Consider the following 14,038-nt stretch of genomic DNA (forward strand, 5'->3'; position numbering starts at 1 on the left):
ACGAATTAAGATTTAATTGTAAATACATTATATATATATATATATTGATATTGATATAGGTATAGATATATATAAAACCTACAGACGGTCACCACTAGGTATAGTTAGGACCATGTTTCCATAGAAAAGGCATTTTTGACGTGCCAATATCTTTGGCACTGTTTGATGAATCTTCACGTAAATTTCCAAAAAAGGTACCCCGCTAATACTTGTGCATAGAAAGTTTCGGCATGATCCATCCAGCGGGGACTGAGAAAAAAGGGGGGTCATAAAATGTACATTTAACTGAAAGGTAGGTTTTGGTACGCAGATTACGTATTTGCGTACTTGGTGTAAATCCATTCAGTAGTTTTTGAGAAATTAAAGGGGAAATAAATTTGTATATCTAGGGCCATGGATCCATTGCGACCATTTTGTGACAATCGCGGTGTATTCGCAAATGCGCGTGCCAACAGGAATGCTGTGATTGGCTGGCCATAACCTGACTAGAAATGTGCGGCTGCCATTTTAGGTAACAGGACCAATCCCTGGGGCTGAAATATAAAAATGAAAAGTGGTATAAGGGATCAGAGTAGAGGTAGGGTGACCCCAGAGCACCCACTCACAGACTCACTCCAACCCTCACGCACCCACCCACAGACCCACTCAGACCCTCATGCACCCACTCAGAGACCCACTCAGACACTGACACACCAACTCACAGTCCCGCTCAGACCCCTCATGCCCCCACTCACAGACCCACTCAGACACTGACGCACCCACTCACAGACCCTTGGGCACCCACTCACAGACCCACTCAGACACTGATAAGCCCACTCATACACTCATGCACCCACTCAGAGACCCACTCAGACACTGACACACCCACTCACAGAACCACTCAGACACTGACGCACCCACTCACAGAATGACTCAGACCGTCACAAATCTACTCACAGAACAGTTTGGGCCCTCACGCACCCACTCTCATACCCAAACAGACACAATATGGGGCGTAGCTACCCTGCTGCAGGCTGACCATAAGAAAGTAGCGGGGAATCAGCGACTGAGCTGTAGAGATACATATATATATATATATTTAAAAAAATCAAAAAAAGTTCATCCACTTCAGCTTCTTCCTGAAAGGTTTCAGTTACCTCTCAAGCGGCGGCCAAGAAATGGGGTGTCCCAAAACACTTTTTTCCACATGTAATTTCCATATTAAAAATTTTACATAAATACAGAGAAACCGCTAAACAAATGACATCAGATTTACCAGTAAGCTAAATATTTAGGCAGAGGGGTGTGCTTTTTAGGATTTGGTGTAAATCTGTGCAGTAGTTTTTGATAAATTAAGGGCACTTAGTCCCACAGGTCTCCAGCAGACTCTTGCAGGACTGCAGATTAAAAAAGCAAGGCATCTTAATTGGTTGCGAGGGCTTTTATCCCCCGTCCACCAGAAAAATGGTCCCACACAAGCTTGTGCTGTGACTGGCTGGCCGCAAACTGAAAAACAATGTTGCAGCTCCTATTACAGGACTTGGGGCTAGGTCCCTGTGTTCTGAAAACTAAGGAAAAAAAATTGCGGGCACTGCAATCCCACCGATGTCTTGCAGGAGCCAGTATGGGCCACGTGCAGGGCGGCTTTTGGCGTGGGTGAGGTGGGCTCAGGCCCAGGGCACCAATATTAAGAGTGGCGCCCAGCTGTCTGCCTAAAGGTCAGGCAAACAGCAGCATCTGTTTCACTTGGATTGAGTGATCCACTTTGAAGTGCTTTTAATCATTTATTAACATGTGCAGGTGCTTTTTAAACACCCCATCAGCCCTCTCCTTGTTGTTCTTTCTTACCCCTGCTGCCACACACCAGTACCACCCTGCAACAAACAGCTTGGCACCAGTGTGAAAGACCTGAGCTGTAAATGATTCAGGTGAGTTGAGGGAAGTGCAGAGATGTTTATGTTCAGTGACCTGTTACTACTCTGGCCTTGTCAGATGCTGACCTTTGAATACAAAAGGGACGTCTTGCTGCCTCATTTTATTCATCAGCAGCAGTAGGGGCACCAAATGCCATTCTGCCCAGGAGCTATCATAGCAAAGGCCTGCTCTGGCCACTTGCACCAGGCCAAGCCCTTTGGCCAACCCCTTAGTGGACATGGCCAAAGGCCATCCGTAGCGTGGGCTTGCATATGCTATGGGGTACGGGGTGCAGGGTGCAAGGCCTGGCAGCAGCTGCAGATGTATAATAAACTATTACTTTACATAAAAAAAATAGATGTTCACTGAAAAAAATTAAGGTTAAAGCAGAGTTGTATGTGAGGAAGGTAGTCGGATTTTAACTTACACTAAAAAACTTTTGAAATGTATACATAACTGACATAGATATAAGTTGCATCTCTGTGATGCACTGCTTATGACCTCGCATATTACATTGCTGATGACATCTGAAATCTATAACAGCGGAAGTTATGCTTATGTCAGTTACCCATAACTAGCGAATTTCAGTTTTTTAAATATAAAAAATTAAGCGAAGTAAAGTACTCCAGGTGTAAAGTAAAACGATGTAAAGGCTGTCCTGATGTTATGACTCCAATGTAACAACTCCATGTAAAATCCAGCAATGTAACAACTAACATTCGACTCAGCAGAGAGGCTCATTTTTGTTGCCCTCTCGTTTTACGTCCAGCTGAGAGAACCTTCTTTCCTCTTTTTGAGCCCGCCTCTTCTCAGCAAAAGGCGCGTTTCGTCGCCCACTCATAATCTACTTCCAGTCGAGAGGCCGTGCTTATCACCATTTAACACTACTCTGTCTCAGCAGAGAGGCCAGGTTTTCTACGTTCAGCTGAGGGGTGCTGTTGTGTTCTCCCCGCGCCCCTTCCCAGCACTTCGACCTGACTTCTCACGTCTCAGAATGTCCCGTCCTTGGCTGCCATCCTCACCCATCCTGTGCCAGGGCCCCTCCCGCACCGCAGAGGCGAAGTGTTCCCGGCAGATGGAGGAAGGGAGGGGAGCCCTTGCTGCGGGGAAGAGAGGCGGGATGCACACCTGCAACTTTCCCTGACTCGTGGTCCTTGGAGAAGTCAGGCACGTGGGGATTTGGGGGATTTTAGAGAGATGCTAGAGCTTTCGAGAGGCGCAGGGATTGAAAGAGGAAAAGGAACTTCGGAGAGGTGCAGGGAGTAAAGATGGTAGCAGATCGGAAATGCGCAGCGATGCAGGAACCTCGAAGAGGCGCAGGGATTCAAAGAGATGCAGGAACCTCAGAGAAGTGAGGTGATTCAAAGGATGCAGGAACCTCAGAGAGGTGAGGTGATTCAGTGAGGCGCAGGAACCTGGGAGCGGTGCTGGGAATAGAAATGCAGGAACACCGGAGAGTTACATGGAGTCACAGATATGAGGGAGCCTCTGAAATGTGAAGAGGTTCAAAGAGATGCACATTTTTGAGAGGTAGGAACCTGGGCGAAGACTGAAGTAGAGTTGCAGGAACCTCGGACAGTTACAAGGAGTCAAAGATATGCAGGAGCCTCGGAGAGGTGCATAGGTCAGGAATCTCAAAGAGGTGCAAGAACTCGAAGAGATGCAAAAACCCGAAAGGGCGCAGGGATTCAGAGAGATACGGGAACCATGGCGAGGCGCACGGAGTCAAAGGTATGCAGGAACTTCTGAGATGCGCAGGGACTCAAAAAGATGCAGGAACCTCAAAGAGGTGCAGGGGTAGAGATGCGAGAACCAGATGGAGGTGCAAATATTTTTGGAGATGAATCCTCGGAAGGGAGCACGAATTGTAATTGTGTTTACAGAAGGGACCTCTTTTCAAAGAGGTGCAGGAACATCGAAGAGGTGCAGATATCCATGGAGACTGCGGGTAGTTGCACGGGCTTCAGACGAGTGCAGTCACCTTACAGATACGCGGGGACATCAGACAGATGCGGGATCATGCGAGGTGTGAGAAAGATGCAGGGACTTGAGAGACGTGTAGAGAACAGAGAAGGAGCGACTTCCGATAGATGCAGGGTTTCAGATGTATGCAGGGACATCCGTGAAATGCAAAGGTCAAGAATGCGGTGCAGGAACTTGGCAGAAATGCACCGACGTTTCGTTGAGATGCGAAGTAATCCGGGGTAGTCTGAGACTTGAGAGACTTGCAGGGGGGCTTGATAGAGCTGCATGGACCTTGCATAGATGCAGGTATTTCAGAAAGATGCCGGGAAAATAGGGAGATGCAGGGACTTTATAAAGACGCGGTGTCACTAGGGGTTGTAGGGATTTGAGATAAAAGCAGGGACCAGACTGATATCTGTGGACTTTAGCGGGCGCCGGTGTCATCGTAGAGTTCACATGTGTCAAAGAGATGCGCGGTAAACGGGGGTTGCAGGTACATGACAGAGGTGCGGTGACCGAAAGATACGTGCTCGTCGGGGAGTGTAGTGACTTCAGAGAAAGGCGGGTCATTGGGGAGTCCAGGGGCTCGATAGCAGTGCAGGGACTTGACAAAGATGCAGGGACGTCATCTCAAAGAGATGCTGCGTCAGCGGGGGCTGTAGGGATCTGAGAGATATGCAGGGACTTGACAGAAACGTGTGGACTGGGTACAGAGATATGAAGGGCCTTCAGAGAGGTGAAAGGATCTCACAGAGTTGCAGGGGCCTTCGAGAGATGATGGGGCGCTGTGAATGTGTGACAGGGTGGGGATGGGGAGCAGGAGTAGTTAACGGGGGCGGACAAGAAACGGAGAGAGGCGCAGCCGGAGCTGCATGGGCCCCTGAGAGCACTGGGCCATTTGCCCGAGTATCCGATTCAGTGCTCATGGCTTACCGTAACAAGGGCGGCTCGGCTCTAACAAGATGCTCGGCTCTAACAAGAGTGGCTCGGTTCTAAGCAGGGGCATAACACAGGCCCCTGCAGTTCAGGGGCCCTCAGGCCCTTCAAGAGGACCCTTCACCCCAAAGCCGATTAATATTTGTGAGATATTAAAGACTTAGGGGGAGCCATATCACGTTTTTTTTAGGAGGGCCCCATCATTTTGCGTCACGCTACTGGCTGCACGCGCCCTCACGCGTAGAGCGTCACTTCCGCTGCGGAAAGGGCTCCATACTGATGCGTTCCTTGTTGCACGGTCTCCTTTACGTCACAGCACTTCTCAACCCCCAACTGACGTTATGAAAAGGACGTTCTGGAATGCTCACTGGTGACTGGCAGAGACTGTATTTTTTTCCCTACAGGAGATGGCCCTAAATGCCGGGCTGAGCAAGTTCTTACCATGGCCGCCATGGTGTAAACATTAGGAAGGGCTGACTATTCTGCTCGTGATATCTGAGGTCAGGGCGGTACATTGTGTCTTCGGAACAAGATTGGCAGAGAGAGCCTCCAAGGATGGTTTGTTTGCCTTCCGGTGGCTGACCACGCGGAGGTCGCTCCGAAGCTGGCATGCAGAAAAGGGTTGGTCTGAAACCCTCAACTGCCTCCCCGTGGCTTCTCTGGATGATATTAGCGTGATAAGAACGTAGACGGAACTCAAACAGCAAAACAGGAACAAAACCATCTATTTGACTAGAAAAACATGGCCGGCCAATGAACCCAAATAAGCACAGGGCATCTGATACGGGCATTATCATACTGCGTATTTTGACGGTGCATGACTCACAATGTAAAGTAATAACTCACGTCCCAAGCATTGTTTTTGTTCACATTTAATTCTACCTTTATGGCTTCTTGCCGGCTGCTGAGTGCATTTTGTTCCTATGGATAGCTCAGTCGGCTAATGCGCCTGCATTAGGCGTTTTGGGCAGTCGGTGGGTGCCAGGCTGACGAGACCGTTCTTCTTCTGAGGTAGATGGCCCGAGCACCACTGACGTGTGTATATCTCAATCATCGTCGTCATTATAATTAATTATTATCGTGATAGTACTCTTTACCATAACCAGGGGGTAACCTGTCCAATCCCATTTCAAAGTTGGGTGCGGGTTGATAGATTTGGGGTATAGGCCAGGGCAGAGTTCGAAAGTGCAGCCCATGTATTTTATTATGCCCATTTGACACGGAGAGATACTGAATGCGGTGAAAAGAGGTAACTCGAGGACGGATAAACAAGAACATCAAAACAAACGAATTATATCTCCAGCAGAGGGAAACGCGATAAACATTGGTTTCTGACTAGAATGACCCCTCGGCAAGGCAGCGTCTATGTGATTCTTTTGGCGGATGAGGTTGGACTGTTCTTAGGGTGGTCGATTGGTTTGTGAAACTGTTGCATAACTTTTTGGACCATTATCCCGTTCAACTTTATCTTTTTAAAAAATCTTCTCGACGATATTTATTCACAGTCAAAAAAGTCAGATGGAAATCTTGCTGTTGTTTTGCCCGGGTTGGGGATTTTCGGGACTTTTTTTTGCCATATTTTTTTTACATGCACTTCATGTTTGTAGATTGTCGTGGCAAAATGTGTTTTATTGGGGGTTTGTGATGCTGTGTCCGATGTACGATTTGTTGGTGGTTTATGAAGTTTCAGTGTTTGTATGTTATATTGTGGAGTTGTGTGTTAGTGATGGCATGTGTTTTGGGCAGTTCTTTATTGTGTCCCTTTTCTGTTGTGGGTAATGTGCGAGTTATTGTTGGTTGTGTGGTTTCGGTCAGGGGCATGTTAACATTAGGTTTTGTGGTATAATGGCAGTGTGTGCTTTTGTGTTAACGTGATGTGAATAGTTGTGCTCTATTGTAGGGTAGTGGTGTTGATGGAGGTATGTGATTTATTATTGGTAGTGTTGCACTTAGGTGTATGTTTCATTGTGGATTTGTGCATACGCATGGGATGACTCCTGGTGGCCTGCCACTCTCAGACCGCTCCGACTCCCACCGACCACGCACGCAACCTAGGATCTTGGATCCCTCACTACCCATGACCCAGCAAGTCAACGACATCTCCTCCTCCTGCTTCAACACCCTCCGCATGCTCAGAAAGATCTACAAATGGATATCCACCAAAACCAGAAGAACAGTCACCCAAGCCCTCGTAAGCAGTAAGCTGGACTACGGAAATGCCCTCTACGCAGGAACCACAGCCAAACTCCAGAAGAGGCTGCAACGCATCCAGTACACCTCCGCACGTCTCAACCTAGACATCCCCACCACTGCAACATCACAGACCACCTGAAAAACCTGGGCTGGCTCCCAGTCAACAAGAGAATCACCTTAAAACTCCTCACCCACGCTCACAAAGCACTGCACAACACCGGACCAGAATACGTCAACAGACGACTCTCCTTCTACACCCCGACCTAGCATCTCCGCTCTGCCGACCTCGCCCTCGCAACCATCCCACCCGTCCGCAGAAATACAACCGGCGGTAGATCATTCTCACACCTCATCGCCAAAACGTGGAACACTCTTCCCACCCACCTGCGCCAGACCAAATACCTCCTTACCTTCAGGAAACTTCTTAAGACCTGGCTGTTCGAGCAGTAGCAGCACCTCCCCCCCACCGACTTCTCCCCCCTCCTCTCCTCAGCACCTTGAGACCCTCAGGGGTGAGTAGCACGCTTTACAATTCCCCTGATAGATTGATTGATTGATTGTGCTATCGCGAGAGTAATGTTATGCAGAATCGAGGTGCTTTATTGTGTTTTTTTGAGTTGTCAAGAGGGAGTGTATGTTTGTGTATAGGTGGTAGTGGATTTCTGTGCTTTCTTTTTGTATCAGTAGAATTATGAAAGCAGTGCTTTATTGGTGGTTAGCGTGGTGTCAGACAGTGTGGGCTTTATTGTAGGTTTTCAGAGTTGTTAAATGGTATTCTTTATTGTTAGTCTAGTGGCGTAGGGGATATGTCCTATTATGCCTGGGGAGTGCTGTGGACTTGTAGGATTCTGTTGGTTTGATACAGTACAGGGTATATTATTGCTTATTTATTGTATGTTATTGCTGGTGTTTTATTGTGGGTTTTTGTGGTATTGTGGGAGGGCCAGTTTTATTGAATGTTTATGTATTGTCATGGCAGGTGGTTTTATGTAGGACGTGTGCTGTTGAGAAGGTGTTTTATTAAGGATTTGTGTGGTGTCGTGGGAGGGAGTGAATTTGCTGTGTGCTTGTGTGGTATCGTGGTAGGGGTTGCTATCTCGTGGGTGTCCGCTTCGTGGGAGGGTGCTTTAACAAGAGTTTCTTTAGTGTTGTGGGAGGGCGTGCTGTTTTGTGTGGTGTCATGGCAGGGTTGCTTTGTTGAAGCTGTGTGCTGTAGTGGCAGTGTCCTTTAAGCTGGCTTGTGCAGTGGCATGGGATTTGTTTTATTGAGTGCTTTTGTGATTTTCTTAGGGTGCCAGGATTAAAGTTCACACTCTTTAGACATCTGTTTCAAATTGCCTTTTTTGACTTCTCTGGCTGACCTTATGTTTATTTCCCCAGGGGACGCAAAATATTTGAGCCAATTGGAGGTGCTCCACATTGTTTTTCATTGTTCCCAAAAAGAAAAAACATCTTGTCTGTACCGAGTGTGAACTTAAGAGTGTACCCTCCCATGTCCCAGTAGTGTAGGATTGCTTCTGCTGTCCCCCTCACAGTCTTTGGGAAGGATGGTTGCTGGCAGATGATGGATGAAATATGGGCACCGACCATCTTATCTGTAGTCAATAATCTATTAATCCCCTTGTGGAAGTCACATTTAGTCCTCTGACTGCAATCCTCCCTTCCCCTGAATGTGTGCTGTCTGCTTGTGCTGGTGTGAGGGGACACTGAGTGGAGGTGAGGGCGTTTGTAAAAACACACCGTCTGCATGTCGTGCATAATGGTGGTTCATTCCGTCTGCATATCGTGCATAATGGTGGTTCATTAAGGGTTCATTCATCCTTCCGGGTCCTTGGAGCAGCCCTGGGGCCTGTACTTCAGAAAATCTATGGTTGTGTTGTCCATGTCTGTTTTCTGGATGCCATTTCCCATTCAGTGTAATGTTCTGTCGTCCCTCAGCACCTCACTGAAACTGATTTAGCTGCCGTATCACTCCAGTTGTTCGATCTGTCCAACAACAGAAACCTCCCTCTTATGTAGGAATTTTGCAAAATGTCAGTGAAGGTGCCTCTGTTCTGGTTGGTTGGTAAGTGGAAATTTGAAGGTGACAGACCATCTCATTGGATCCTGGCCTTCCAACAGTACCTCCATTTTGAATAAGTACTGGTGCTTCAGAGCCGGGACTTGACATCAGACATGACTTGGAATGGAGGCCCTGCAAAACCAGCTGAGAGGAGGATGATGATGTACCAGGACGAGGATTGCTGTTCTCCTCGTCGTTAGGAAGAAGTCTAGACTAAGTTTTGAGGCACCTTACCTGGTAAACTGGGGGCTCCTTTTAAGACCACTTATCACTCTTGTACATTCAGGTGGAAATCTGCCAGGCCGGTCATACTGCGCTTTCACAGACTGGCACAGCTGACCAGGTGGGCACTCAATCTTTGTCTCTTTATCTGCAATGCTGATTCCCTTTTTTAAACGCTGGAACTGCTAATGAGAGCCCTGTGGCGAGCTATTTGCATAATATATGGATATGTTTACATCTCTTCAACAAAATAAAAAATTAACAGCTCAAAGCACAAAGTCACTTTGATATTGCAAACTCTGCGATTGGAAAAATGACAGGATTCTTTTTTCTATTTACTAAACCCATATTTTGCTTTTCCGATTCACAAAATGAGTTTTGCGATCCATTCCAAATTGCAATTTGAAGGCGATGTGAAAGGGGCACCCTTCTAATTGAAAGTTGTATTGGTATTTATCAATAGTTTACAACCTCAGTTGTGGTTACAAACCATTGATCAGTTATTGACACTGCAAAGGAGGAGGTAACTAATTCACAAATTAAATGGCACCAATATGGGATGCCATCCTCTCTGGGAATCCTGTCAGACAACCTTTGGGGGAGGGAGGAATCAGGAAGAGGTCCAAGGGACCACTACCTTCTCCTCCCAATGTATTCCCAAAGGGTAGTCGTTTAGTTTAAAGCAGCACCGGTTCCCTTAAAGAGCATGGGCTGCTAAAAAAAGTTTTCCACGTGGAAATGCAAACGCAGGGATGGTGGTCTGATTTACCTTACAAGCCACTCCCCCTATGTTTTTAGCCAATCACACAGGGTTGCAAATAATGACCTTCCTAAATTCATTAGGCAGGCCATTTTGCAAACCCTGGACTGGAGAGTTTGCAATGTAACCTTAGCACATCAGCCTCCTAATTTAATGACTACTGGTGAACAAAGTATCTAATAATGAGAAAAATGAAGATTTTTGTATAGCACTTAAAACCAGTAGGCAACCAACGCATAATTTCTATTGGAGGAAAAGCTCTGGATCATCAGAATAAGTTGGTGTTTCTAGACCATATTTATAGTTTGGTGGACAGAATAGTCTATCACAACCATTGCAGATATTCCATCTGTCGTATTACAAGTGCATTATACCCTATGACACTTATAAAACATCAGATGTGATATTCACCAGGTTGTGATGGAGTATCAGGTCCATCAAACTCTAAATAAGGACTTAAGTCCTTTCCAAAAGACAGTAACTCATCATATAGGTACCAATAATCCAGTGCAATACTGTCCAGTTTAGGCCCTTTTAATTGAAATGTCTGACCTCATGCTGTATGGGAAATATGCCCTGTAAGTCCACTTCGTGCTGGATAAGAGAATTAGGGGTAAAATAGAGAAGTGGGTAAAGAGCAACTGTCACCCTAAAAACAAGGGGTCTTGGTAGGTATTTTGCTGTAGTGTGTCTAGAAGGAAAGTGTAATGTTGGCTTGGTCCACCTTGAACTTCTCTCCCAGCATTGGATCATTCTGCTTCCCTGCTTATTTTCCCACCAGAAGTCTAGAGTCAGCTGATCATGCCTGAATTCGTGGAATCAGACCTGATCCCTAGCCTAGGTGACTAATTTCTCCCCTCCCCCCAAAAAACAACAGCAAGCACAAAAAAACAAATCATGTGATATGATTGAAACAGAATTGCTTTAATATCTATTCAATAGACATTGTGCATACTTGCACTTTATCTGTGTAAAATCATCTCACTGGCAGTTGCCAGTCAGTGATGCAAAGGAGCTAGCTCTAACTAACTTATAGAACGTTTGATTATCAAACAAACAGAGCGTTACTCTCTCCAAAAACAAATCCCAATTTCTTCTTCTGGGCCGCACACTAAAAGTCCTACATCACATTCTAGCCTAACGCTTCCCAGGTAGGGACGATGCTATAGAATTAAAAAAAAGCAAGAACCGAATGAACAGATTTCCTAGTGCAGAAACTCAAAGTTTGGAACTCAATATCTTTGATATAGAAGACCATCTAATTATCCACAAAACATCATACAATATAGCTGACCTCCAAAAAAGGCATGTGTTTCTGTCGGGTAGTTTGAGACAGCACTATTAAACCTTAACTGACATATAATATTTTTTTAAATAGTTTGAACATTACATAAACTCATGTAACATAAAATCCTCAACGGGTTCAGAAATCTGCTGCAGCTGCTTCCCTAGAATCTACAGGTTTCAACAACTGAACACCAAGGCTAGGATGACACCTATACTGCTTAGGGAGCTCTAACCTTATGGCCACAGGATTGATCACTTTGTCAATATGAAAAAGTCCTAGATAACCCATAAGGAGCAATAAACCACTACTGAGGAGCGCATAGCATTTTTCTCGATAACTCACTCCAGGTATCTTGATGTACACTGATAAACCACATCTATCACAATACAAGAATATTGGTCCTTCTGTCAGTTCCTCATAGTGTGTATGAACATTGCAAACAGTGCTTCTCTTACTTCAATATGCCCAACACTTTCTAAAGTTTCTATGCGAAGCAATATCCGCAGTCATGCAACAACAAAAATGAATTATCATGTACCCAGTATATACATTTAAAAAGATATGTGTTGATTTCAAGGATCATACCCAACACTTTCTAAATGTTCTACATTAAGCGAGATGCTCAGTCATGCAACACCAGACATGGAATGCCATGCACCCGGTATATTCATTTCAACATATGTGTGTTGATTTAAAGAATGATTGCAACTCTGTCAGAGCACTGAAATCATATATTTTAGGAATCAATCCATCACAACCAAAATAATGGTACTCTGTTATACAGGAAGGTAGTTTATGACAATTGTTTTGCAAGACATTTTTAGGACAGGTAATGCCACTGAGGATCATCTTGGTCTTTCTGTGGATAACGTAATTTACATACATACTCAACAGGAAATAAGATGACTTTAATGTATTTATTCATCATAGGCCACCCAAACCACAGAGAAGCCAACTGAAGCATCTTTGTCAACGTGGTTCTCCAACTATTAGTCTATCACAGGCCCACATCAGAACCTCTTACTTCATTCCCATTGCTGCTACGCCCAAACAGTTATCTGCCACACCAGATTTCCTTGCATTTGATTTTAACCTAGTTTGTTACTGGTTGTTCTAAATTATACCCTGAACCAGTTTCTCGTTAATTCTTTAATGTTAGTCCAACCCGTCAAAAACCCAGATAATGTTAACTCATTGGACAGTTGCCAAATATCTAACTTTAAGTTTACACAGGCTTATCATTGATTTATGCATTTCATCTTCTTCAAGTACAACAGATTTGAAAATTCTTTGAAATTTTCATAATACATTTTATTTGTGTCTCATGACTGTCTCAAATTATGAAAAGCTTCTTTTAATGCCAACTTTTCTGAATAAGCAGTAATGGAGTTACAGTTAGCCAGACTAGTCGACTTACTTGACAAATATGCCTCAGAATGCAGATGACCATATTCCTCGATGTTTGAGAGCAGAAACTTCCGCTTTGATATAGAATGGTTTCTGTAACAATCTGGTGTATGCTTTCTTTCATTTCCAAAATGCTATTTCTTCATCTCCACTCCATATTTACAGGTGGTTTGCAAATATTCACACAACACTGTCTGGGGGTTGCTGCACTTTCATTGCAGTTCTTGGTACAAGGCCAGGTAAGATAGTCTTCTTCCCAGTCTCAAGTAGATGCAGGTCTGTCACCCACCACCCCTTAAAGTCTAAGGCCCTGATGTACTAAAAGTAATGCAATGTAGCAATTAAAGTTGCTGCACTGTGTTATGTGAAAACACGTGGCCTCCCTCCCCAGGTTGATCTCAGCCTGAAGGCCCCCTCAGTCCCAGCTGGTTTCCCGCCTCCTGCAGGAGCCAGCATTGCTCAGACAGTGAGCTGTTTATCAGCTGCCTCTCTGTGAGAGCAGTTTCCTCTGTGTGCCTGCGTGTCTCCCCGTGGACAGGCAGACAGAAGAAACCTCCATTACGAAGAAGGGAGAGCTGTATAACAGCTCTCCCTTCTCTCCCTTCATCGGATGGGAGTATTTACTAAGACTTAGCCATAGCAAGAGTCGGCCCTGGGGGGTGGCAGTCCCCACAGCCATCAGTGGCTCCGCGCCACCCCCCCCCTACAATTTAGAATGGGTCTGGGGAGGTGGTGGTCCCCGAGGGTCCGCTACAGACCCCCTTTCTATTTTTTACAATTTACCACAGGGAGTTGTTAGTCCCTGGGGTTACGAGGGCACGCGCCCCGCACCCTGCATTAAATTACATTTAAGGCCTGGGGATGTGGTGGTCCCTGTGGCAGCGGGGTGCATTTAATGAAAGCCTCGGGGAGGTGGTGGTCTCCGGTGCAGCGGAGGGGCAGGAGCCCCCTAACTTCATTTTTGCTTAATGTCCCAGGGAGGTGGCTGTCCCTGGGGCAGCAAGGGGCCAGGTGGCCCTGAAGAATTAAAATAGCAGAGCTCCCTGGCCCACCCGGGGGCTTATTAAAAAAGACAACTGCGGGAGCCCACGCTTGTTTTTTTAAAATTTTTGGCAGGTCCACCACGTCTGTCAATTCTTTAAAAAAAATGCTTTTGTGGCCGGGGGTTTAGAGGTCCCTCTGTCCTTACCCAGGCCCCTTTTCTTATTTTTTACATTTTTTTGGGACTCGGCTTAAGCCGAGTCCCAACATGGCTGTCAACAGTTCCTTGTTGAAGTGTTGACAGCTAATCACATCTCTGCACAAGATCAGG

The 14,038-nt window shown here is 45.8% G+C and overlaps 1 protein-coding gene across 3 annotated transcripts in view; it reads left to right on the plus strand.

Annotated features, from left to right (window-relative positions):
• Positions 1 to 14,038, plus strand: part of HR (HR lysine demethylase and nuclear receptor corepressor) — a 316,649-nt gene that overhangs the window by 36,837 nt on the left and 265,774 nt on the right. Inside the window, exon 1 of one of the 3 annotated variants that reach the window (XM_069213972.1) lies at positions 3,148 to 3,280. The exons of the other annotated variants lie outside the window; for them this stretch is intronic. The gene's annotated coding sequence lies outside the window, so the exon portion shown is untranslated. Of the gene's footprint in view, positions 1 to 3,147; positions 3,281 to 14,038 lie in introns of those variants that run through there. 3 annotated transcript variants of the gene reach the window in all.

This window comes from Pleurodeles waltl, chromosome 11 (assembly GCF_031143425.1).
Source record: "Pleurodeles waltl isolate 20211129_DDA chromosome 11, aPleWal1.hap1.20221129, whole genome shotgun sequence".
In the NCBI taxonomy this organism is placed as follows: Eukaryota; Metazoa; Chordata; class Amphibia; order Caudata; family Salamandridae; genus Pleurodeles; species Pleurodeles waltl.